Source organism: Rhinolophus hipposideros (genome assembly GCF_964194185.1).
Source record: "Rhinolophus hipposideros genome assembly, chromosome: 25".
Taxonomy (NCBI): Eukaryota; Metazoa; Chordata; class Mammalia; order Chiroptera; family Rhinolophidae; genus Rhinolophus; species Rhinolophus hipposideros.
Window position 1 is genome coordinate 21,365,818 of NC_138071.1, and position 24,673 is coordinate 21,390,490.

Here is a 24,673-nt window from a genome sequence, read left to right on the forward strand (position 1 = left end):
GAGATGAGTTAGTATAAAGAAAGCTGTGAGGGGAGCAGGAGTCCAGGTGGAAGGAGGGGTGAGCAGACAGGCTGGGTCAAAGTCAAAGGAGAACGCAAGCTATAAAACATCAGAGCTGGTGGCCAGGTGTTCAGAAGCAACGGGCCAGTGCTCAGAGGGAGGGAAGAGGCAGTCAGACCCCTCCCTGCCCTTCTGCTTCCTGCTCCATGGAAATACCAGGCCCTGACGATAGCTAGTGCCTTCCTCTGACTTCTAAAAGCCTTTATCATCTGCACCAGCTTCCCCAGGTTTGAATAGATGTCTCAGGTTCCCAGGCAAACAGACTGAGACAGACACTGGCACACAGGAAATTAACTGGGAATGCCGGGTTCAATTGCTGATGGCAAGTGAAGGAGGCAGGTTCAGGTAGAGGGAGAGGCAGAGCTGTGTGTGACGTGGTCACAGCAAGGCCTCAGCAACCCCACGGGGAGCTCTGCAGCTGGCACTGCCCTTCAGAATTGGGCCAAGGGGCTCATAACTCAGCCCTGACCAGTCACTGAATGTGGATTGCCCCAGGGGGTAGGGAAGGACCTTGAGCAAGGGGGGCAAATTCCTGGAAAGGGACTCAACTTAGAGCCATCAGCCACCCACTCCCAGCAGCACCCACGGAGCCCACGACTGAGGGGTGTAATTACATCAGTGACTGGTCCTTCTCATTTCGTTTCTACACTGGATGACAAACATGTTGTGAGACAGGCTTGTCCCTCAGTGTCCCCCACAATGCCTCGCTTCTTGAAGGGTTACCCATTGGGCCTGCAATGGCCATACCTGTAGTCCTTCCTGCTGCAGGGATGCCAGCCACTACAAACGGGCACGCCGAGGACTGTGGTCCTGGCCTGAAAGCCCTGGTCTTCCCGGGGCGCTGACACCTAGGAGCTGAGGCTCAGCAGTGCCTCTCAGAACCTCAACTCCTGGTGACCCGGAAACGTGAGTACAGAGGGTCTCAGACTGCGTCCTGTAGAAACGCAAATCGCAGGCCCCAGCCCAGAACTACTGGATGGAAACTCCAGGGGTGGGGCCCTGCAATGTGTGTTCTGACAAGCCCTCCCCGTGACTCACTCTCAAGGCTCACTAGTTTCAGAAGTCAGGGGCAAGGGGGACAGCTGTGATTCGTGCCTCTGCAGGCGCCCACACCTGGCCAGGGAAGAAGAAAAGGACATGAGCAGGAAGGACAAAGTGTCAAGGGTCAGTGTGTCCATCCAAGGACACAGGGAGTCCACGTTGGCCCAGGGGACACAGGAAGAAGCCAGGCAGGCCCTGAGGCTCAGCATAGACCTGATGCCACCTGAGGGGAGGTGGACAAAGGTGTAAGAGCTCTTTGTCCGTGTCAGGTTCTATTCTAAGGGTCCCCCCTGCAGGTTGTCGTTTCCTCATTGCAGTTGAAGGGAGGGGCACTGGGTGCTACTTTCTTGGCTGAGAAAAAACAAACTTCTGCCTGAGCCACTCCCCTCTGTGGGAAGGAGAAGTGAAATGGGGCTGTGGGCTGCAGAGGAAGGAGGGCGGACTGGGCTACTCGGAAGACTCTGAGGCTTTCTGGTTTATTCTGACAGCAAGCACTACCCAGCCTTGCGATGAAAACAGAAGTGCTTCCTCCGAAAGCTGGTTCCATTTCTGCAACTGCTCACGCAGCGAGTTTTTACTGTAACCTGTCCATACTCCAGGCGTGGAGGACAGAGCCCTGTCTGCTAGGTGCAGGGAGCCCCGTTAGAGAGATTCACTCACCTGACAGGACAGCACATGAACCTGGCCTGTATAATGTGGGGCTAAGTTATGTGATAGGGACTCTTGAGTGCAGTCTGTTGCAGAGCAATGCACAGTGAAGGCTGCAGAAGCCCCCCACCTGCCACCCCCCAGGAGGAAGCATGAAGGAAGGACAGGCCAGGGAGGAAACAAGCCCCACCCGAGCAGCAGCGAGGCCTGCAAACCAAGCCAAGCGGGCCTGGGAGCCTCTTCAGGAGGGCTGCAGGATACACAGGGTGCTCTGCTCAATCTGCATTCAGATAAACAGAGTAATTTTTTCATATAAATATGGCCCACATACTGCAAGACTTTTTGTTCTAAAATATTGTCCTTTGCTTATCTGAAATTCGAATTGAACTGAGCATCTGGTATTTTTATTTGCTACATCAGGCAATCTTATTCCTCAAGTATGGTGGTTCTCTTTCATAGTTCCTCACTTGCTCCTCAGTAGTATTTTCTGAGGTACTTCTATAGTTGCCATCATCCCCATTTTACAGATGAGAAAACTGAGTCACGGGGTTGTCCATGGCCACACAACTAGAGAGTCTGTTTCCACAGCCCATGTTCCTAACCTCTAGGCTACCTGACAGAGTTTGGAGTCTGACTGTGCCACTTACTAGGTAATGACCTAGTCACTATGACCTTTGGTGAGTCATTTAACTTCTCTGAACCTCAGTTTCCTCATAACAGTTCCTACCTTACAGTGTTTTATGAGAATTAAGTACGGAAATTGAACAAATGGGAAGTGATTAATAAATGGTCCTTTGATGATGATGGTGGTGGTGGTGATGGTGGTGGTGATGGGGAGCCTTGAGACCCATAAAGAGGAATCATTATACTACAGAAAATGAGAAACCATGGGCAGGCTCAGGGGTGGTAGCAGAACCTGCCGTTTCTTCCGCCTTTTCATGCGTGCTTCCTACCTACCTATACTCAGTCTGCCCAGTTCTCTGACTTGTCTCCCTGGTCCCCCCCTGTAGGCACCGAGCTGCACCAGCTGTCTGTCAGAGGCTTCTGACACATACACATACCATCTGTATGTCAGAAGCTTCCTTCCCAGAGCTCCCAGGAGCCTCAGAGGCCCTTGCTGGTGGCGGACATTCACTGCCTGTACTTCTAGCTCACATTCTTGAGTATAAGAAGGCCAGGCCTTTCCCCTTGTCTGTCAGCCCCTCAAATCACTGCCCAGATGTGCCTCCATCCCAGTTCTTGCTGCCATCAGGCACAAAATCCAACAAAAGGAGCATTTCACGCCCATCTCCAACCACATATGACAATCGGTTTCCTTCCCTATTATATAACTCAGCCTAACTCAGACTGCCAGCACGCATGCTCTGAAGCCCTTTATCTACGTATCTACTGAGTAAGATCAAGACAGAAAATGACTGGTGATTAGGTTCAGTTTTAGTCATTTCCTGCCTTCTCAGGACAAGTTGGGTCTATAGATTGTTCCTGGCCCCCAGCTTCCCACTGAAGGCACCTCCCAGGTCTGCTTACCAACTGGGCATCACAACCAGCTGCCTCACCTGCTTCCCCTGGGTTAGGTGTCCGAGGTGCTGGGGACCCAGCCCTCAGCAGAGTCCCTCTGCCTAGTACCACGACTGTTAACGTATTTACTCTTTACCATTTGTTCCTATCCACACTTCACATAGGTATTAACCCTAGTAAAGAAACTAAATGTATGGCCAGTTCTCTCCTTAAAATTCCCTCTCTCCCGGGGCTGAAAGAGCCATGAGCACCCTGTCCTTCAAGTTGCCCTCTTGATTCTGCCTCTCAGTCTGATCTGTGTGACTCTTTTGTTCCAAGTTGTGTTTTAGGCAGTACAGATACAGCAGAGAAAAAGAGATAAGATTCCTGCTCTCGTGGGGAGAATAATATTTTTGACCCAGATTCCAATCATGTGGTCACTCCCAGTCTCTATTTAACTCACTTTCCTATGTTGACTTTTAGAACCAATGGCCGCTGGCTCCGGACTGCTCACTAGGCTCCGGTCCTGTGTCTCCTAACTGTTCACCTGATGTGCATTTCCGGTCTCATCTGTTCCCGTGCCCCTCACCTACTTGGCAGACGTGAGTGTCTAGCCTTCCTCAGACCCTGCCTACCCCAGTGCAGAGTCCTACCCCCAAGACCCTCAGCCGCCCACCCCCAACACTGACAAGGCCCAGCGTCCCTCTGGCCCTCATACCCTGTCCCCGGCTCCATTCTGAGCTGCACTACAGACTGGCCATTGGTTCCCCAGGAAACTGGAGGCTGAACTGGCTGCCAAGTCAAGGAAGGGTTTCGGCACCTGGGCAGAAGCCTTGCTCATTGTTTTCTTACCTGGCACTTTCCCTTCCCGAATGCTGGAGCCCAACCCTACCTGAGTCACCTGGGCCTGGGAAACCTGTTCCTCTGTAGTCATTTGCAACTTGGAAACCCAGTTCTTCCAGGTCGCGGGCACCTTAGATATCTGACGAGTGCCCTGCCTCCATTAAATCTTGGCACTGAAATATTTCGTCTTATTCCTGGTGTTCCTCCTGAGTCGCTTTGGCCTCTGAGAACTGGCCACTCTGCCCTTAGAGCCCAAGTCTCTGAGTCGCTAGAGTCTTGGTTATTTTCCCTAGATCAGCAAAAGCCTGCAGCTACGTCAGCAGCCTGCCTCCACTCACTCACCCACTGACCCATTCACAAACATTTATAGAGCATGTGTTCTACAGCCAGATAGCGCGTTAGTTCAGGTTTCCCAGCCTGGATGGACGGGCAAGACATGTTTCCCGGACTAGAAGAGCTCACAGCCCAGCAGACGGTGTCCAAGTAGATCTAATCTATTTCCACAGTGTGAACTGCGTCACAGTAGGGTTGGGGCCACTTCAAGGTACCAGGGAGCCTGGGAAGGGCATAACTCATGCCCAGGGATGCAAGAATGTTTTCCGCAGCAAGTGCCATGGAGCCTGAGCTGAATTCTGAGCGGCAGCAAGAGCTGGTGAGTTGGTCTAAGCAGTGGATGGCACTCCAGATCTCATGTGTGAAAAGCCTAAGAGAGAGCAACTCAAAATTGGGAAGTAACAAGAGCAGCCAGAAAGGTGGGCAGGGCCTGACCTCAGAGATGGAGTTGTATATCCTGAGGGCAGCAGGACAGCACTGAGGGACTCTAAGTAACGCCCACCCTACCTGCTCCACTCTTCACTATCAGATCTACACTTTGGAAATCTCACGCTGCCATTATGATGGAGAAGGAACTAGAGGGAAGGAAAGTCCTGGGCAGGAAGAGGTGGCTGTGGCAGGATTCCAAGCCTGCAGTGATAATGGCCAGAACCGAGGGAATGTAAGCTCGATGGGGCTTAGTGGTTGATGGTGCATGGTGTGTGAGGGAAAGGGAGGAGCCTAGAATGATGCCTGGAAGTCCAGGATGATGAAGGTTGGGAGTGTGAAGGTGCCATGAACCATCATCAGGGGATAGAGGAAGAACAGCCTGCTCGTGCGGGTAGGGGAATGAGAGAAAAGGTCCTGGACAGGAAGTGCTAAGTTTCAGGTGGCTATGGGATATCCTGTAAGGGAGCTGGGTCTCTAGGAGTCACGGGGCTTACAGTACAAGCATATGAAGAGAAACTGGAGCCATGAACACTGTTGAAGGAGAAGATCAGAAGGCTGACTATGGAGCTTAAGGAACATCAGCATCTAGAGACACACAGAAATTTACATAGTCTAAAGTATCTCCTCCCATACATGACACTTATTAATTATGATAACGCGTAAGTTTACAATGGAGAAACCTGGCAGTCACCACCTTAACCAAATGATCCAAATTCACATTGCCAGTAATGGGACAACAGACAGCGTGTACCTCCTGAGGATGCCCTGAGAAGGACACAGCATCACTTCTGTAATTTGCCTGCCAAAAATGCACAATCTGAGTCTAATCATAAGGAATATTAGACAAACCACATTGTAGGGCGTTCTACAATATAAAATGGGCCTGTGCGCTTCAAAAATGCCAAAGTCATGAAAGACAAAGAAAGGCTACAAAATTATTCTGAATTAAAGGATACTAAAGAACAAACATGACAACTGAAGAATTCATTATATTATCCCAGATTAGATCTTGGACCAGGAAAAAAAATGGGGGGCGGGGGTTTCTTTTGCTACAATTACTTTGTGACAATTAGCAAAATTTGAAATAAAGTTTATAAATTAGACAATAGTAGAGGGCATACCTTTGGAATACTGTGGGTTCACTTCCAGACCACTGCAGTAAAGCACGTATTGCAATAAAGTGAATTGTGATCCTTTTGCTGGTGGAGGGTCTTGTCTTCAATTTGTCAAAAACACACCACCTGTGAGGTACAATGAAGTGACATGCAATAAAATGAAGAATTCCTGAACTGCGTCGTGTTCTCTCATTTTGATAATTGTACTGTGTGAGAAAAAATGCCCTTATTAGGAAATCCTAATTTAGGAAGTATTTAGGAATAAAGGAGAATTATGTCTACAATTTACTCTTTATGGTTCAGGGGAAAAAGATAGATAGATAGGTAGGTAGGTAGATAGATAGATAGATAGATAGATAGATAGATAGATAGATAGATGATTTTAAGGTCAGTAGTTATTTACATTGTTGTACAACAAATCTCTGCAAATTATTTCAAAATAAAAGGTGTTTTTTTTAAAAAAAAAGAAAGAGGCAGAAGAGGACCCCTAGGTGGAGATGGAAAGACCAGGCACAGCAGGAGGAGGAAAATCAGGAGACCGTGACGTGATGACAGCCCAGGAAGAGTGTCGAGTAGGAGTCTGCGGTCTGAGCAGTCCACAGCAAGGGCACAGAAATGGAAGGGGACACAAGACAGCTCGACCACAACCGGAGAGTCTGCTCCACTCTCCATCCAGAGGCACTCCTGGTCGGTCGGGAAGCCACCTACTCTTTGAAACCACTGATTCCATGAGAGAAAGGTTGGCTTCAGAATTTCTGCCAGTGTTTTGTATGGCTGAAGGTGGAGATCCAGGGGCTGCGTTGGGGTTTGGAAGGTATCTTGTGGGCCGGCTGCGTCAGTCCACGGGCGGCTCCCTCCCCAGAACCCACACTCACCCTAGCCTGAAAGGGGAATTTGAGTCAAAAGGGAACTGAAATGCCCAGAGTAGAGAGTTATTTTCATAGGCTCCTGCTAATCTCAGGGACAGGACTTTGCGATGGGTCTTGGGACTAAAAGAAGTTAAAATATGGGAGTAAATGCCAGGTAGGGATCTAGGAGACTCCAGGAACAAAACAGGAGACGGTGGCCAAGGAGAGAGGCTGCTGGGAAGAGATTCCATGGGGCCACTGGCCTCGGGCCCTCAGGACCATGGAGGATGCTGTTCTATGCTCTTCCCTTCCTCTTCCATGCTGTAATTCCCCGGAAGCACCTAGAGACTTTAATAATATTAGTCTCTGTCGCCCAGTGCCACGGGGTGAGTGGTATGCTTGGGTGTGAAGACAAGGGGGGGGGTATTCATATCTGGGGATGATACAAATCAGAGAGCGCTCAGGCAGCCCCCGGGAATAGGGCTGAGACAGACGCAGGAATGGCAACGGGAGCAGTTTGGAGAGAGAAAATTACCAAAGTCTATAGACATACACATACCCATATCCCCTCTGAGGTGGGGGCGAGCCCCAGAAATATTGGGTCTCACACTACATGTATACACGTTACTTACACCTACACGCTGCACTTTCCTTGGTTAAAGTAAAGGGTGACCTCAAGAAACCAAAGGAACAAAGGAGGTTCAGGCCACAGAAGAACTGAAACTGGTTCTCGGGGTTGTTTGCGACCTTGAATCATGACACTGAATCAAGAGCAGAGTCAGTGGAGAGATGTGGCATAAACCCACTCACAGTGAGCCGGGAGAGCACAGACGGGGAGAAAGGAGAGACGGCCCGTATAGACAACTAGATCAAGGTTCTTGGCTGGGAAAGGAAGAAAGACATAGGTGGTGAGAATATTTGGGAGTAAAGGAGAATTCTGTCCACATTGGACTCTTTATGGTTCAGGAAGGAAGGAAGACAAACAGATAGATATTGATAAAGCAAATATGACAAAATGTTAATCCTTTCTGCCTAGAGAGGATTTTCTTTGTTCTGTTTTAGGATGGGAAAGATTTCAGAATATTTAATTGATGGTGAGGGGAAAGAACCAGTAAAGAGGAAAAACATGCAAGATTTAGGGGAGAAAGGAAACCACAGCAGAGGGATTTGGTTGGTGCTAGAGCCTCCCACACGGTGAAGAACACCGAACCCCCATGGGATAGAGGCTCGGCCCAGACACCACTCGGGGAAATGCTCCAGGGTCCCACCATCATCATTTTAATCTTGAGCCTCGGGAAACTAACCCCCTGGTTGGTGTGGGACCTTCTGACGAGCAGATGACATTGAAGTAGACTAACGTGTCCTGATAGCTTACTAAGCTTTACGTACTTGATTACATTTAATTCTCACAGCAGCCCTCCGAGTAGGCCTTATCCCCATTGTATAGATAAGCACACTGAGGCTCAGAGAGATTGAGTAACAAGCAGCAAATGGCAGAGCAAGGAAACGAGTCTGGATCTTATCCTGAAGTTCATTTTCTCTTCACTCCAGTCCTTAGGAAATGTATTCTAGTGTTCCTGAGTCAAGAAAATTATGTCTGACTACCTGCAGAATCATAAAAGTCTGACCAAGCTTTTTTTCTGACAACTCCCTGAATTTCCAGACTTATACAAATGCGTCCCTGTATCTCCTGAAAGACAGAAACCTGAGCCTACAGAACCTGTCCATTTGCTTCTCTCGAAACCCAGAAACTCTCCACCACAGCTCCTGAAGTCTCTGCTCTAGCCACAGAGCATGAGAGAGAGCCTCTGGGAATCGAGTTATACAACAAAACAGATACAAGAGAAGTTGGCTCGGGTCCTCTCCTGTCTCAGCTCTAGTGGCTTCCAGTGATTTCTGAGGTGCCTTCAGGGAACCCCAGGACATCACGGAACACAGCTGAACAGCCACAGCTATCGGCCGTGCAGTCCCACTTTTCCTTTCTCTTTTTTTTTAATGAAGATATTGAAGCTCAAAGAAGTGCCTTGCCTAGGGTCACACAGAGAGTTAAGTACATGACAAACCCCAAAGCCAGTTTATCCCACAGCTACTGAACGCAGCTTCCTTTGATAGAGAGGGCTAGCTACCTACCCAGCCCGACAGCAATGCTGCTTCTCCCTCTCAGTGACAGAGCCCCAAACTATTCAGGGGAGCACTGTACCCTGCTGAAGGTCTAATTTTCCCAGCTTCCCTTGACTTGGTCTGGCCATTAAGTTCTAGTCACTGAGTTGTAAGCAAAAGTATAGTATGGTTCTTCCAAGAAGCCTCTTTAAAAGAAAGTATAAACCCTTCTCCCTTTCCTTTGTCCTGCTGCTTGGAAGCCAGATGTGATGGCAGGAGCTCCAGCAGTCAATTTGGACCATGAGGAAGAGGCCCACAGTCTAGACAGGGAAGACAGATTGCTGGAAAAGCCTGGGTCCCTGGTGACGGGGAAGCTGACATAACAGAACTGGACTGTGTACATGAGAAGCAATTGAATATATCTTATGTAAGCTGCTGTTTTTGCAGCTGAATCTAAACTAATTGATGCAAATCAGGGATCGTTTCAACTGTTTTCTCTAAGCCCGAAGGACAATTCCCATCTGGAGTGAATATCTGGAGCCTGGGAACACTACTAACTCAGTCCTTAGAGGACCAGGACCTCCAAGCCACCAATACAGGCTCATCAAAGTTGTGTAAGTCTCCGTTCTGGGCTCTTATTCCAGAACTCCCAGAGCCCGACCACTTCCTGAGCCTTCAAGCTGCTGTTTTCCCCTTAACCTCAGAAAACCCCTGAGGTTGTGTGATTATGAACTCCAAACAAGAGTCATTGAAAACCACAAGAAGTCAGGAAAAGAGACTACTTACCCTCGTCCAAGGAAACTCAGTTAAGATACACTTAGTAGCCGTGAGCGAGGCAAAGCAAATCTGTAAACATGAAGAGATTAGAATCCAACAGTGAGTAGAAATAGCTAGAATGGGATTCTCGAGACTTCCATAAGAGTTTCCCATGAAAGCAACAAGTTCAGTCTTGCTTAAAGAGACCAGAATGTAGGAAATTTCCATGCACTTCCCAGTGATGAGAAGCATCTTAGGAAACGCAGCCCGGCCTGCGATAAGCAGTCCCTTGGTGTCTCAAGCGCTGCCGTCATTCACGCTCTAGCCCCAGTGCTGGGAGTGGAGAGGGCACGGGGGATTGTGCCGTCAGCAAGAAGACACACAGCAGCTTCTTAGCGTCTCTGCCAGCTCTTAGGGAAGCTGCCTAGGGGGTGGGCGAGGAGGGCTGCACTGGTTTTTGAATGTTTATGAAACTGAGGCAAAAAGAAGTTGACACCCTGCCAAGGGTGAGCTAATCATGACACGTGCAACCATCTCAGTGACATCAGTGACAAAGGCTGCCACAGAGGGTACGTGCCTGTGGAGATTAGCCATGTTGGAGGTGGTCTGCAGGCAGTGGAGGGGCACCCTCATGCAGGACACATCCTGCAGTGCACAGAGGCAATCCTGGGGACCCTCGTGGACGAGCTAAGAGAAATCTGCTGCCTGGCAGCACTGTGAGCGCTGACAGGGCAGGGGTGCCCAGGGATGATGGTGGATATGATGTGGGGCATCATGCCTCACGTCCTCTGTCTGCTCCAGCTGTTGCTGTGGCAACGAGCTGCATGGGGGTGCCCTCTACGTCTTGCCTCAGCTGTGCACTGTAGCTCTTGCTTTCTGCCCCCGGTTCACTCTGCTGTCAGGTGTGGAATTGGTAGCATGCCGGAACCCATTCACGTGCAACAACTTCTAACTATCAGGAAAATACGAGTGGCTATTCTCACCTTCCTTTGCTTGGGCGAACAACTCTTAGGCAGGGTCTATGTGGTTCCTCAGAAGGTCCCCTGCAGGACTGAGCCCGTTACCCAAAGCCAACTGGACTGACCTTTCCCTTCCCTGTTTCACTTGCCCCATCCTCACTCCTCTTCCTTGGGATCGCTTTCCAAACCAAATTACCTGCATGGAAGTCCTCTTGTCCTCTTCTCAGGCTCTGCTCTCAGGGGAAACGAGGCCAGGATAACGTGAGACAGCCCACGTGCACTACCTCTGGAAAAGCCCTGCCCTGTGGAGTCAAGAATGGAGTAGCTATTGTACGTAAGAAAGGGGAAGGGGAAATTAGTAACTGGGAATGTGTTCTAAAGCCCGAAGCCAGGGACCAGCAAATTTTCACCCCTTCACCCCCAAAACCTTCAACCAACAAAAACACCGATTTCCACAGGGGAGGATCTCAGGAATCACTGGGGTTCGCACCCCCAGACAACACCCTCCCTATACTCAGTTCTGGCTCAGCGTGACGGACAATGAACGCGCTCAAACCAGAGCTGTCACCCTCTGCCCTCAGAGAGATGGACGGTGGGTTTGCCAGCTCCCTCTTGAACGACGACAGTGCACCTGCCTATCCTGGTGGCCTTCGTGAAACAAAAAGAGACTTTGCCCCAAAGGTAAAAACCAGAAAACTAGTCAATTTTAAAAGAGAGCGTCTCCTCCCTCCCAGGACCTGGGCTGCCCTGTGGTCTAGGTCACCTGTTCACACTGCAGCAGGAGGTCCGAGGGCACCATGCAGCGGAAAACGAAGGACAGAGGGCCTGGAACAGCGCTGACAGTGGTGTGGCAAAGATGGAGGAGCACGTAGGGAACATACAGTTTCAGGGGCAATCAGGCAAAGGAAAAAGCAAAGCTGTTACTAGCAACTGCAGAGGGAGCAAAGCGTTGTGGGAGGACGGGGTGGTCCTAGAGCACCTGTCTAGTGCTAACAACGGGACCGCTAATCATTTCACCAAATGCTGTGATAGAGGGACATGGGGGTTGGAGAGGAACTCCTCAGCTAGCATGTTTGGAAGTCAACAGGTACCGTCCAAAACTGAAAAACCAAGAAATAGTCGCATACGGAAAAGGACAAGGACTATATGATTTCACTTGTATGTAGGATGTAAAACAGAAAACAACAAATAAACAAAACAAACTCATAGATACAGACAAAATGGTGGTTACTAGAGGGAAGGGGGGTCGGGGGGACAAAGAGGGTAAAGGGGGTCAACTATGTGGTGATGGAACAGAAGGAGAATAGGCTGTATGTGGTGAGCATACAATGGAGTACACAGATGCTGTATTATAATAAAGTTGTACACCTGAAACGTATACAGTGTTATTAACCAATGTTACCCCAAGAAATGTAATTCAAACTTAAAAGGAGAAATAAGTATATTATGTAGAAAAATGGATGTTAATAACCAGGAAACATGTTACAGAGTTGAAAGCAGTTTCCTCTGGGGAGAGCACTTTGGGGTTAAAGGATGAGGGCGATTGTTACTTTTTATTACAATTTTTATATATTTATTTCATTTCACTTTTTAAACTATGTGCACGTATCACTCCGTGAGAAAGAGATAAAGGAGATCCTTTTATATAAGACAGGTCCTCTTAGCTTCTACAAAGCAAGGTTTCAAAAATCTTCGGCCTCTGTCACAGCCAGAGAGCCATCAGATATGTGGCCATGTGTATTAGTTTGTTCAAACTGTCACAACAAAGTACTCCAAACGGAGTGGCTTCACCAACAGACATTTATCGTCTCCCAGTTCTGAAGGCCAATCTGAGGAGCAAGGTGTTGGCAAGTTGGTTCCATCTGAGGGCTTTGGGGAGAACCTACCTCAGGCCTCTCCCCGAGCTTCTGGTAGTTTACTGGCCATCTTTGGTGTCCCTTGGCTTCCAGACACATCACCCCAATCTCTGCCTTCATCTGCACATCGTGCTCTCCCTGGGTGTGTGTCTGTGTCCAAATTTCTCCTTTTCAGGAGGACACCACTCATATTGGAGTAGAGTCCCCCTATTCCCATGCAAGCTCCTTCTGAGCTAATTACCCTGAAATGATCCGATTTCCAAATCAGGTTACATTCTGAGGTACTGGGTGTTAGGGCCTCAATATATGAATTATGAGGGGGACACAATGCGTCAAAACTGTGGGGTCTTATTGTCATACTTTGGAACAAACTGGCCACCGTGTGGGTCTAAGTCTTAGTGTGGACGCCTTCCTATGCCACCTCGACTCACATGCTTGTCCCCTTCTGTTCCCAACTCACCTCAGCAAAGGTCCCGGTCTTCATTTCTCCCTGAACACACCCCATTCAATGCTTCTCTGGCTCCCCCTCCAACAACGATACCAATCACCACATTGTCCCAATGTGTCATTTGTCCTAATTCCTCTCACAGATCCCTGCTCTGCCACCTGATTCTTATCTGTTACAGCTTTTCAAAAGTTTCTTCTCAGTGGACTTAGACCAGGAAGTCCCTAACTTCCGCCAAGACAAGAATTGGTGAACTGGATCTCAGCACAAAAAAGCAAAGCGCTCCCTTTGCCGCAGGGCCAAGCTGCACATCATCCGTGGGAGTCGTGACTGGACCACCTATTAGTGGGGTAAGATTGGGCGACTTAACCCCCCTATGGCTGCTGCCCTACCTACAAGTAAAGTGGGAGTAATAACGAGAACCTCCTCCATGGGGTTAAGTGATACAAAGCACACGAAGCCTCTTGTACAGAGCCCAGAGCATAGCAGGTGTTCAATAAATACCATTTGTCATTATTTTTATTATCACCATGCATTACTCCTGTATACTTTCTCCCATCTTTTCGTGTTAAGAGCAAAGCCTGGCTGTGCTTGACGTCCCAGCAGCCTCTGATGAGAGAGAGAGGCCCGCGCTGGGGCACCTCAGTTTCTGCGCTTCTGCCGCTGCTGCCCCTCCCCCGTCTGGTCCCGTTAGCAGCTAACCAGGCAGCTTAGCCTAAGTGCTGCCCGCCGGGTCCCCCAGGGCACATCTGTCTCTAGGACGGTCCCCATCAAACTAACTCACACTGTTCCTAGTGGCTCTCTTCACTTAGTGGGGGGTTCAGGAGGACACTCCCCACCCCGAAAGTAGTACTTCCTAAAACTTTTTAAGTAAATGATTTAGCAAATAATGTTGATTTGCTCTATGAAATTTTAAGACAAAGTCAAGTTGCATTATGTCATTAAACACACACACATTCCATTCCCTTCTAAACTCCTAGGCATCTAAGCACCCAGCTGAGGTCTGCACAACATGTTTGGATAACGGTCTCCTGTTGGGAAGGAGTACGGGAGCACATCTCTAGGGCATGACGTGGTGTATAGTTTGTCTTGGAGCAGTGTGTTCAGGAACTCCACTACCAACGCCGTTTGGAGACGGCTCTCACCAGAGGAAAGCAGATCCCTCAAGATTTCTAAAAGAATTCACCACCGTCTGCTGCCCACCGTTACTGTAGAAGTTGCAGCTGCAATAAAGAAAAGGTCTACATTTCCTATGTGTAATAAGAACGGTGATTAGAAGAAGAGCTAACCTTTCACTACGTGGTTTGATTCACTCAATTACCTCTTAGTGAAGGACGTGCTCAAGAAGGAAGGCTGTCAGTCCGGGAGCTGTGTGACGAAGGTCACATACGCCTTCCATTTCTCATCTCTAAAGTGGGAATCATACCCACCTAGTGGAGTTATTGTGAGGATTCAATGATGTAGAACACTCCAGCCCAAGGTTTTCCATTGTAATTTCACAGGCAAAGGGAAGCGAATGATACATTTGAAAAATATGTACTGTAGCCACTAAAAAAAAAAAAGCAGGAAATGGAAAACTTTGAGATTCTTTCGACAGTATTTCAATCTGCCCTTCAATAGTTGAGTCCTGGTGGAGATGAACTTGGAGTGGTGTTTGATCTCCCCATCCAGAAAGCCAGTCTCTGTGAAGCTTGGCGTCACCCCGCATCAAAGGAGACAATGTGAAGTCAGAACAACCAAAATGCGGCCCTCACTTCAAAGGAAGTACCTCTTCCGGAAGTTGTTAGAGCCTGTCAAGGGGGACAAACAGCAGCCCAGCTCGGGACTCACACAGGGGTAGAGCTCCATCCAACTGGCTTCAGGGCGGGCTTGTGGAACTTTCCGGGGCCCAAACAGTCCTCCCGAGTAGGAAGATGTCCTTCTGTCTAGAGACTGTTGGCCCGGGTGCCTTCCCGACCCCCCCCCACGTTAACCACCAAGCCCCCTGCAGGCCCCTCTCCTGCCCACTACACGTCCATCCGGACAGCTCTGATTCCTGGGCTTCCTTCCACCCTGTGGCTTCCACTTCGATGGTTCTGTGTCTGAAAATTACAACCAGAAATAAAACACCACTCTTTTTTTTCTTGGGGGGGGGGCGGTGCGGCGGGGAGTGAAGGGAGAGGTGGTGAAGAAGGTGCCGAAAACGATGTGCGATCTGCGTTCTCTCGATCCGGGCGCCCCGGGCCCCCATTTGAAGCCCCGTCTCCCCGCCCTCCGGCCGCTAAGCCGGCAGCACACGGGCAGGATAACAGGTGGGGCCCCACCCGCCCGCGGCCCCCTGGTTAGTGAGGGCGCCGGGCAGGCTGACACGCACTGGCTCCCCTAATGGGCTGCGGAGACCGCCAGGCGGCCAGACCCTCCGCGGGCCCGGGGTCCTCCTGTGCTCCCCCGCCCGCTGCCGCGAGCCCGCGCCCCAGGGTCCCGAGCATGCCCTCTGACCCCCCACGCATTCACACCCTCTCCACGCTGTGCTCTCCACGCAGCCCACTCGCACCTCTCAGACCCGAGCAACCTCCCGCCCCCCCACGCTCACGTCCCCGCGCACCCCCTCTGACGCCACCTCCCACGTTTTCACACCTCGTCCCCCCCACCCGTGGACTTCCCCCGCTCCCACGTGCTGGCACCCCCAGACCCCACGCCCCTCGCGCACACCCCTAACCCCCACGCGCGGTCACAACTCCTACCCCCTGCGCGCCCCTCGCTGGCGCACCCCCACTTCTCCCCCGACCGGCTTCACCCTCGCCCCGGTGCGGAGCCGACACGCGGTGAGGGCTGAACGCGGAGCGTGCGGCACGTGAGCTGCGCGGCGATTGGCAGCGCCCACCGGCCTGCGCCCCCCCACCCCCACCCAGCTCCCACCCCCACCCACCCCACCCCCACCCAGCTCCCACCCACACCCCCACCCACACCCAGCTCCCACCCCCACCCCCACCCCACCGCACCCCCACCCAGCTCCCACCCCCACGCCCATCCAGCTCCCACCCCCACCCCCACCCCACCGCACCCCCACCCAGCTCCCACCCCCACCCAGCTCCCACCCCCACCCCCACCCACCCCACTGCATCCCCATCCAGCTCCCACCCACACCCACACCCCCACCCCCACCCCCACCCCCCAGCTCCCAGGCCAGGCTGGCAGAACGGGTGTCACGAGCCGCTAGGGCTGCGGCTGGTCCAGGGGGTGGGGACTGTCGAGGTGCGCAGGCCGGGCCAGGGGTTCTCCTGGGAACAAGGACAACCTGACGGGAAGGGGGTGAGGGGGTGGGGGGGTAGAACAGCTGCTGAAAGTGCCCCCCTCACTGCACCGGCGTCCTCCGGCTGGGTGCTGCTAAAATAAGCTTGCTCGGAGGAGCGGTAGATGCTGTTCCTGAGAAGTGAAAATACTTTTTGTAAGTGATGAAAAAATGTCCACTGTTCGGTGGACTGGGGCCCAGTGCCTTTGACGCGCAGCGCTCCTCGCTCCTCGGGGCGGGAGGGGAACGCCAATGCGTCCCTGGACCTGTGCGGTGCGGAGGGGCGGGGGTGGGGGGGGGGCTGACAGGACTGAGCATTTTAACGCAGCGGGGCCGCAGCCTGAGAAAGTGACAAAGGCGCAGCTCGCGCGTGCGGCCAGGAAGTGATCCGTCTCTGACAGGGGGCCAAGGGGGCCACAAAGATGTCCATTGAGGTTCTGGTGCTGGCTGGGCTTAGCCGTGGGAGGTCTCCCAAAGGAGGAGATTTGAGCGGGGGTCGGAGGTGCCGGCCTAAGACCCGGCAGGACTAGGAGAGCGGCGGCGCCGACGGCCGGAGCGCGTGGTGGTGCAGGGGGGCGCTGCCACCGGCTGCACGGGGACGGCGGCAGCAAAGGCGAAGGCGGCCCTAAGTGATTCTCGGCCGTGAACCGCAGAGGGGCTCTCTCCGGATCCCAGCAGCAGTCAGCCGATGACAGATAGCCGCACGGGTCCTGCACCGAGGGAAACGGCCCGGGCTGCAGAGGGCTTGCCACTAGAAACATGGAGACCGAGCTAAGAGCCCTCTCTAGCGGGGCTGCCTTCCGAGAAGCCCAGGGCAGGTGTGGACCAAGGACGGAAGTACCAGGAGCGGGTTCATGTATCCCTTGATTTGGATTAGAGCTCCTGCTGCTGCAAGGCGCACACCCTGGCTGGTGAGGGGGCAAAGGAAGAAAGGCAGGAGGGCAGAGGGGAGGAAACGTGCTTCCTGACCTGAGCATTTTAGAAGCCCAGCGAAGGGTTCCTCCCTCTGTTCCAGGTCCTGCGTCATTTTTCCCTACTATAAACTTTAACGTCTTGCATTTGTGTCGTGCTTTACCGTTTCCAAATTGCTTTCACATGCATGATTTTATCTGGTAATCACTATAACCTACAAGACAGGCATGATTACTGGTATGGGAGAAGTGAGGCTCAGATAAGTTAAATCTTATACCCAAGCTACACAGCTGTTAGGGACAGCTTTGGGACTAGAACTCAGGTGCCTGGACGGACGGCAGGGCTCTTTAAACACATCAAAGGAAGGAAACCAGGCCTGCTTTATGATCCCGGTGCCCAGGGCACACCCAACAATTAAAATGAAATCCAGAAGGGCTGGGTTAATTTTTTTTTTTTTGCCTTAGTCATTGCTCTTTCAAATTGTCCCCCTGAAACACAATTTAGCTCTGCTATTACACACCTATGCACGAAGAAGAGATTGTATTGACTCACCGCCAGGAAAGCCAGTACCAGAGGTAAAAACAGAAGAAGAGGAATGGGGATGAGTTACCCGCCGTGTATTTCCTCCTTACCCACACCCCGCAGGCCAAATCGAGACTTGAGGCCTTCTCTGTCTTCTCTCATATTAGTCCCCAACTGGAGGGAGATGCCGCTTCCTGTCCCATGGGCTAGGCAGGGCCTGTTTAAAATAGGCGATACCCAAAGGGACCTCTGAAGCTCCCGCTTCAGCCACTGCCATCACCCTGGCCCTGAGGAAACAAAGACGTTCCACCGCTCCCTGGCCACAGTGACGTTGTGACAAGGAGTTTTGCCCCTAGAGGATTTTTCATTCCAGGACTCGCTGTGTCTCCACCACAGTGCCAGCTGAAGTCTTGGCTGAGCAGAGAATCTTCAGTGGCCCCCAGAGCCAAGTACCCACCCAGGCATCTGTTGAGCTTTGTAAAAATGCTCATCACTGAACACGTCTCTGGATTAGGATCCAGAAGTTCCTGGGTGTGTGTCATTTGTTTTGTTTGAAACACTCTGAAGGGATTCAGATGACCAGCCAGGCTGGGAACCCCCAGATGTAGCATGACTTCCATCTGAAAAGCCTGAGATAACTCAAGGGTGGAATTGGCGAATTATAGATACACCCCGGAGAATCTGCGGTGTGGATTCCAGGCCACCGGCATCAAGTGAGTGTGGCAATAAAGTGAGTTGTAATCTTTTTGCTGCTGGAGGGTCTTGCCTTCCTTTGTAAAAAATGCAACATCTGTGAAGCTCAATAAAGAGAAGTGTAATAAAACGAGGACTTGTCTGTATTGGTCAAATGACGACACTCTCATTCAGAAGGTCAAGCTGCTCCAGAATGTGACAGAAGCATGACAACTCCATTCATAAGAGAGCCCAAAAGGGAACGCAGCCTCTTGTGGTAGGAAAATTTCGTATTGAGTAACCTAAGACTGTAGAGGACGTAGAGCTAGGGAACCGAGATTGGGGGGGAACTTATTTTCACAAAAATAAAATTGTATAGCTGGTACTCTAAGTAGAGACAAGATCAGTGGCTCACATCTTACCTGATTCCTGTTCTGATCGGCAGACACCATTTGCTTCATTTCCATTTATCACGCCTTCCTCTCTAGACCTGTACAGTCCATATGGGAAATGTGGCATTGAGCACTTGAAATGTGGCCGGTCCAAATTGAGAGGTGCTGTCAATGTGACCTCCACGCTGGACTTCAGAGACTAAGTGAGGAAAAAAATATAATAATAGCACATTAGCACCTTCAACATTGGTTACATGGAAAAACTATTTTGGATCTGTTTAGTTAAATCAAATACATTATTCTTAGCATTCATTTCACCTGTTTATTTTTACTTGTTTTAATGTGGCTACTAGAAATTTTAAAATTAAATCTGTGGCATGTAGGGGCTGAGAACATTCTTGTTCTGGGTGATGGAGATACATGTGTATTATTCCCACAACCTCGATGCAAAACCCTCTGCTTGGCTCTGCCTAATGCTTAACTCTCTTCTCTTTCACCAACTCCCAACCCCCTCTTTTTCCAGTGATTTTCAACAAAATGACTGCAATTTACATGTATTACATTGCAACTCTCACGTGGCCCTTGTAACAGAATGTGGCATAAGGACAGTCTGTGGTTGGGACAGACTTCTGTCTTGTGTGCTTATTACACCTCAAGAAAGACAGTGGGATCCTAGAAGAAAGGCCAGCCCGAGTTGTCAAGGAAAAGGGAAGCTGCTATAAAAACACTGAGTAATATGTCGAACGTTCTCCTGTCTGGAAAGAGAAAGGCTAAGAAGGGATCTGTTTGATCAGGAATGTTATGGTTAGCATGGTCATGAACTCGTTCATCAAATCCTGAACTAGAACCAGGGGGCTCTGCTTAAAGCTTGAGATGATGTTTAGGAATGATGTTTAGGAATAATCGAAGAACATCCCACTTCCCTCAGTGAGTGGTAAGCTCATGGAACTCATTCCCCGGAGCAGGAGTCGGGTTGGAAATAAAAATGCCCAGCAATGCTATGGGAGACTTGCTGTTGACAGACCGTAATGACTTATGAAGGGGAATGAGGCTGCCTTGGGATGTCACCACGTGCTCTTGAAGGCCGCTGACAGGGAGCAGAACCGGTTGTTCACGGCACTTCCCTTTGTGTCCCCTGGTAGAGACCGAGTAAGACCAGGAGCCGAGGCCACCCCTACAGCCCTCGGCAGCCTGGATGATTGCCTAGCTCAGGGGAGGGGGCCTCAGAGACGAAAGAGTGACTGGCCCAACTTGGGTTTCCTCAGGACAACTACAATCTATTTCTGGGAACGCGTGGGTCACTGAAGCAATAAAATGATGTTTGTGGAAACTACATAGATGTCTACTCAATGGGAACTTATCATTATGATAACTATCATATATTATGTACTATGTGCTGTGATAACCACTTACCCATTTAATCCTTATAACAACCCTGTAAGATGGGCACTATAATTTCATCATCCTATTGACAGATGGAGAAACTAAGGCACGGGGCAATAACTTTCAAAGGCAGCTAACAAGTGATCCAGGATTCAAACTCAGACTGAGTGACTCTGGAGTACATGATTACTTCCTCCCATTAAAAGGGGGGCTAAGGCCACTCCCCCAGTGCCGCTGAGGGAGACACCGCTCAGCTCTAGACGGCGGTTGCCAGGAGGGAATCCAGGCCCACTCTGGCTGTATCCATTTTTTCAACAAAAGTCACGACGGTCAACACTGGGTGCATTGAACAAATCCAGCTAAACCCAACCGGAAGTCATCTGGCTCCTGACTTCTGATCTACCAACACCTCCACCTCTCCAGAGATACATCTTGGGGACAGGCTGCCCATGTCCCCTGATGACACAGGCTCCTGCAATGAGCCCTGAGCAGAGCAGGGGACGCTGGTGCCATATACTGATGGAAGAACCTCATGGGCAAAGGCCACCAAGCTGGCGTGCCTCGGGGTCCCCCTGCCACTCAGCAGTGAGTAGTGACCTCTCCTGGTCCCTTGCAGTTCCAGGACTCAATGAATCTATGAATATCTTCACAGAAAACAACACCTAAGGCTCTAAGGCACAGAGAGATGTTTGATGTGTGGGAAGATAGGCTCTGCGGCATATAACCAGATTGTCATTAATAAACCACACAAACTGTGCGGAACCCAAGGCTACACCTTAGGTTTGGAAACTAGCAGGGCCAAGGCAGGGCAAGGAGCCCGTGGCATCAGGTGGAGTCTTCATTCAGGGTCACTCTGTAGGTTGGGCAGGTTGTGCACTGCCCCTCAAGTGCCCAGGGAGGACCTGTAGCCTTTTTCTAGTTTGCACAGAGGCACTATCTGTTTGCTAAGCTGCACACTCGTGGGGCTGTGTCCATTCTATTTATTTCTTTCCATCTTTTCTACTGTTAAGAGTGCAGACAGGATTTGGGGGACCCAAGAATGCCTGAATTTGAGGGGACCCAAGAGTACCCTTCCTGTGGGTCTCCTGGGGAATGGCATGCACAGAGGATAAAGGCATATAGCACAGAGCTGACATGTCGCCTCAGGGCAGGGCTCCGGGCTCGATGGCAGAACTGAAGGCTCAGGATGACAGGGTCCAGGATCCAGAGCTCTCACTCCCCTGCCTCCCCCCACCCCGACACAAGCCCCAACCAGCCAGTGTTCCTGGAAGGAAGACTTGGGAGGGCAAGGGGACTAGGCTTCCTCATTCTGTCCTTGAGCTGGAGAACCCAGTGAGAGAGCAAAGTGCACCCAGCCCCGGGGAGCAGGAAGTGGGCGAGAAGGCCACCTCTGGGCACAGGAGCCCCGCCCCCTCATAAATGTGGCTGACCCAGGTCCTGGATCCTGACTAGGCAGATTACAGCAGCTCCCTGGAGGCAGCCAGCAGAGGGAATGTAGTCTCACTTAATCTTCACAAGTTTCCTTTTCACAGATGAGAAAACTGAAACACATGCTAAAGAAGGATAAGGAATTTGGTCCAGGTCATATAACTAGGAAACTGCAGAGCTGGGCTTTGAACCTGAAACGCATGCTGTGGCCTCTGCCCAGGTTCCCCCCTCCCTAGGAACAGCCCTGCCTGAAGGGAGCTGCCTCATTCAACACCAGCCCCTTCCTGGGGGCAGCTCCAACCCAACTCGACTGTGTACAAAAACCCAGCCCCTAGCCTCAACTTGGGACGACCCTGATGGGCCATCTTGCTTCAGAGCTCCTCATGGGGTCGAGGGTGGGAGCTTTTGATGCATTTCAACATCTCCCTCTGCCAGTCCTGCTTCCTTCATACTCCCAAAATCTCCCTCTTAGAGTTGGCTTTTGGGGCATCTCACCTAAGACACCGGCACTCTGCACCTTTGTGAAAGGCTCCCTGCCCACATCAGCTTTCCAGGTGGATAGAAAACCCAAGATCCCAAATAGGGGAGAGTGAGGCGACCCAGAGGTGAACAGCAGGAAGCTAGCACCCCCGCTAGGCTGGAGGGACTGAGGCAGGGCAGGCTTACCTGTGCCCGGGCACCACCCAGCGGAAGCTGGAACCACCATGTTGGGGTTCACAACGGGTCTGTCTGGGAGAATAGGAAACCCCGACTAGAGACCCCTGGGAAGTTGGGAGTGGGTGGGTCAAACCCTGGCTTCTCCCTTCCTTCCTGCTTGAATCTGAGGATCACAGACTATATAATAAGCATGCAGAATTCATACCTAGTAGCTTTACATTTCCACATATTTAGGTGACACTAACATTTTTTAAATGTTAAGTCAGTTCAGGGCCCATGATAATTTGTTCTTTTAAATGCGAAACACTGCTGTTAAATGATAGGCTGGGGGGTCCCCAGGGCATCACGAGCCCCAGCCCAAACCCTCTACTCCCCTAAGGTTCAGCGTTTCTGTTGCTTTGATCTCCTCTGGATTGGGGGTGGGTTGCCTAAAAGCTCTGAGAACGCTTTAGCAAAGCTTGGGCAATCCATCCTTTGGAGGGGTCCCATAACTGTGGGGTTTTGGGGGACAATCACTCCTGGGGATTAGAGTCACCTCGGGGTTTTGTAATCTCCACCTAGATGGGTGTGTGTGTGTGCGTGTGTGTGTGCGTGTGTGTGTGTGTGTGTAGTCTCCACTTTTGTGGTTCACATGAGAATGCTTGTCCTCACATATCTTTTAAAATTAAGAGGACTCATTGGCATTGATAATCGAATGTGAATATATTTGATTTGTGTTCCCATGGACAGAAAGCTCCCCTGGCCTGTCCCCAGGGAAGGGAAACGTGACTCAGTGGCAGAGAGGACCGAGGAGCCCAACCTGCCCCTGGCTCCAAGGCCAGCCCAGCCCTGAGACAGGCTCTTATCAGCTGCCATCCCAGTTTCCTGTTTTTCAGTGGGCTGGGGACCAGGGCTGAAGGCACATCTGCTTCTGTTTACTCTTCCTCCTTATCTTTTTTTTTTTCTTTTTTTTTTTTCCTTATCTTAATGGGTCCCCCACCTATCACTGTCTGGAACACCCCTCATCACCACTCAGGGTACTCAGGTACCCTTCCTACCTCGGCAAAGACCCAGGAAGGGCGGAGGGGCGGAGACGACAGGCTGGAGACTTACTGTCCTAGGTCAAGTGCCCTGACTAAACGCGGCCCCAGGTGTAACTGGACACTGAAGTCAAAGTGGAAAAGAGAAAAAGAGTGTTCTAAGAAGGAAAGCAGGAAACGGGCAGGTTGCTCGGGTGACCTTAGCAAGAAAAGAAATGCAATTACATTTCAATGTCAGGTGACACCTAGGCTAATAAGGACAACTGGAAATTCCTGGTGGGAGGAGGAAGTTTTCTCTCATTAAGAGATAATAGAAAGTCACTCACCCTTGAACCTAAAACAGTCAGTTTTGTACTGGAAGAACTACTGCTCAGACTGGGCCTCTGCTAGTCCATGTGGCACTTCTGTGCAGATTAGAAAAAGGGGCTCCCCTGTCCCCGAGGCAGTCACAGCCTTTGACTTGGCAAGTGTCCAACCCACCCGCTTGCTTCCTCAGCACCCTAGGACGATGACAGCCGGGACACAGTTATATAATCATAGCCGTTGTCCCTCCCTCTCCTGGCTATCCCTTTCATTAACCTGGATAGCTTAAGCTCTGAATAGACCACCCTAGAAGCAGAGAAAAATGCTTGTAGCTGTGAGAAGCTTGAAAGGCTTTTAGCACCAACTTGGTCCAAAGTCCCTGCTCCAATTTATTCTGTGGTAACGCTTCTGGTTGAGTTTTAAGAAAGTTTTCTAATCACATTCTAAGCCTGGCCCAGGTTATCCTAACCTGTAATTATTGGCAATTTAGAATTCAGGAGAAAGGTACCAGATTTCTCAAGGATTCTTTCTTTAAATATTGCTTAATGTGTGTCATCTTAAGGCATGGCTGTTGTTTTCGTTTGTTTGTTTGTTCTAAATTGTAGATATTATGAAGTTCAGCTCTCTTTATGTAGTTTTCTTTTTTGTAGCATAATTGGCAAGATAGCATGGTGGTTCCACGCTTGATTTTGGAGTCGGAAAATTTGAGTTTCAATTTTACCTCCTCCACTTGCTAGCTGAGTGACCCTGTGCAGTTCACTTAACTTCTCCACACCCCAATTTCCTTATTCGTAAAATGGGGACAAGTAAGAGCCTTTACCATAAAGAATTAGGTGAATTAATGAGGTGATGTGTGGGCCATACTTACACAGTACCTGGCACACAGTACCTAAGAAACATTAGCTACTGTGAAGCTTGTTTTAAATGGGTAAGGAAAGTGACACCTTACTTATAGGGAACTGAGAAGGACAACTGTGCTTTCTGTCCCTTGGAGAAATGGCTGATCTCAGTCTGGGGCACAGAAAGTGAGCCTGAAGCATCAAATTGTACCAGAAGACAAAGAAGGATTCAAAGACATAGAAGCTAGTGGAAGGGATTCTCACTGGCCAAATTTGGGACAATTTGAGCATCAAAATGAATAATGGCTATCATTGGTAACACCATGAAAAAAAAAAACAACCCAA

At 50.5% G+C, this 24,673-nt stretch overlaps 1 long non-coding RNA gene across 1 annotated transcript in view; it reads right to left on the minus strand.

The window, feature by feature from the left end:
- Window positions 1-17,570: 17,570 nt before the first annotated feature.
- Window positions 17,571-24,673, minus strand: part of LOC308492915 — a 51,541-nt gene continuing 44,438 nt past the window's right edge. Inside the window, exon 5 of the long non-coding RNA XR_013992588.1 lies at window positions 17,571-18,898. This is a non-coding gene — a long non-coding RNA (uncharacterized lncRNA). The remainder of the gene's footprint in view (window positions 18,899-24,673) is intronic.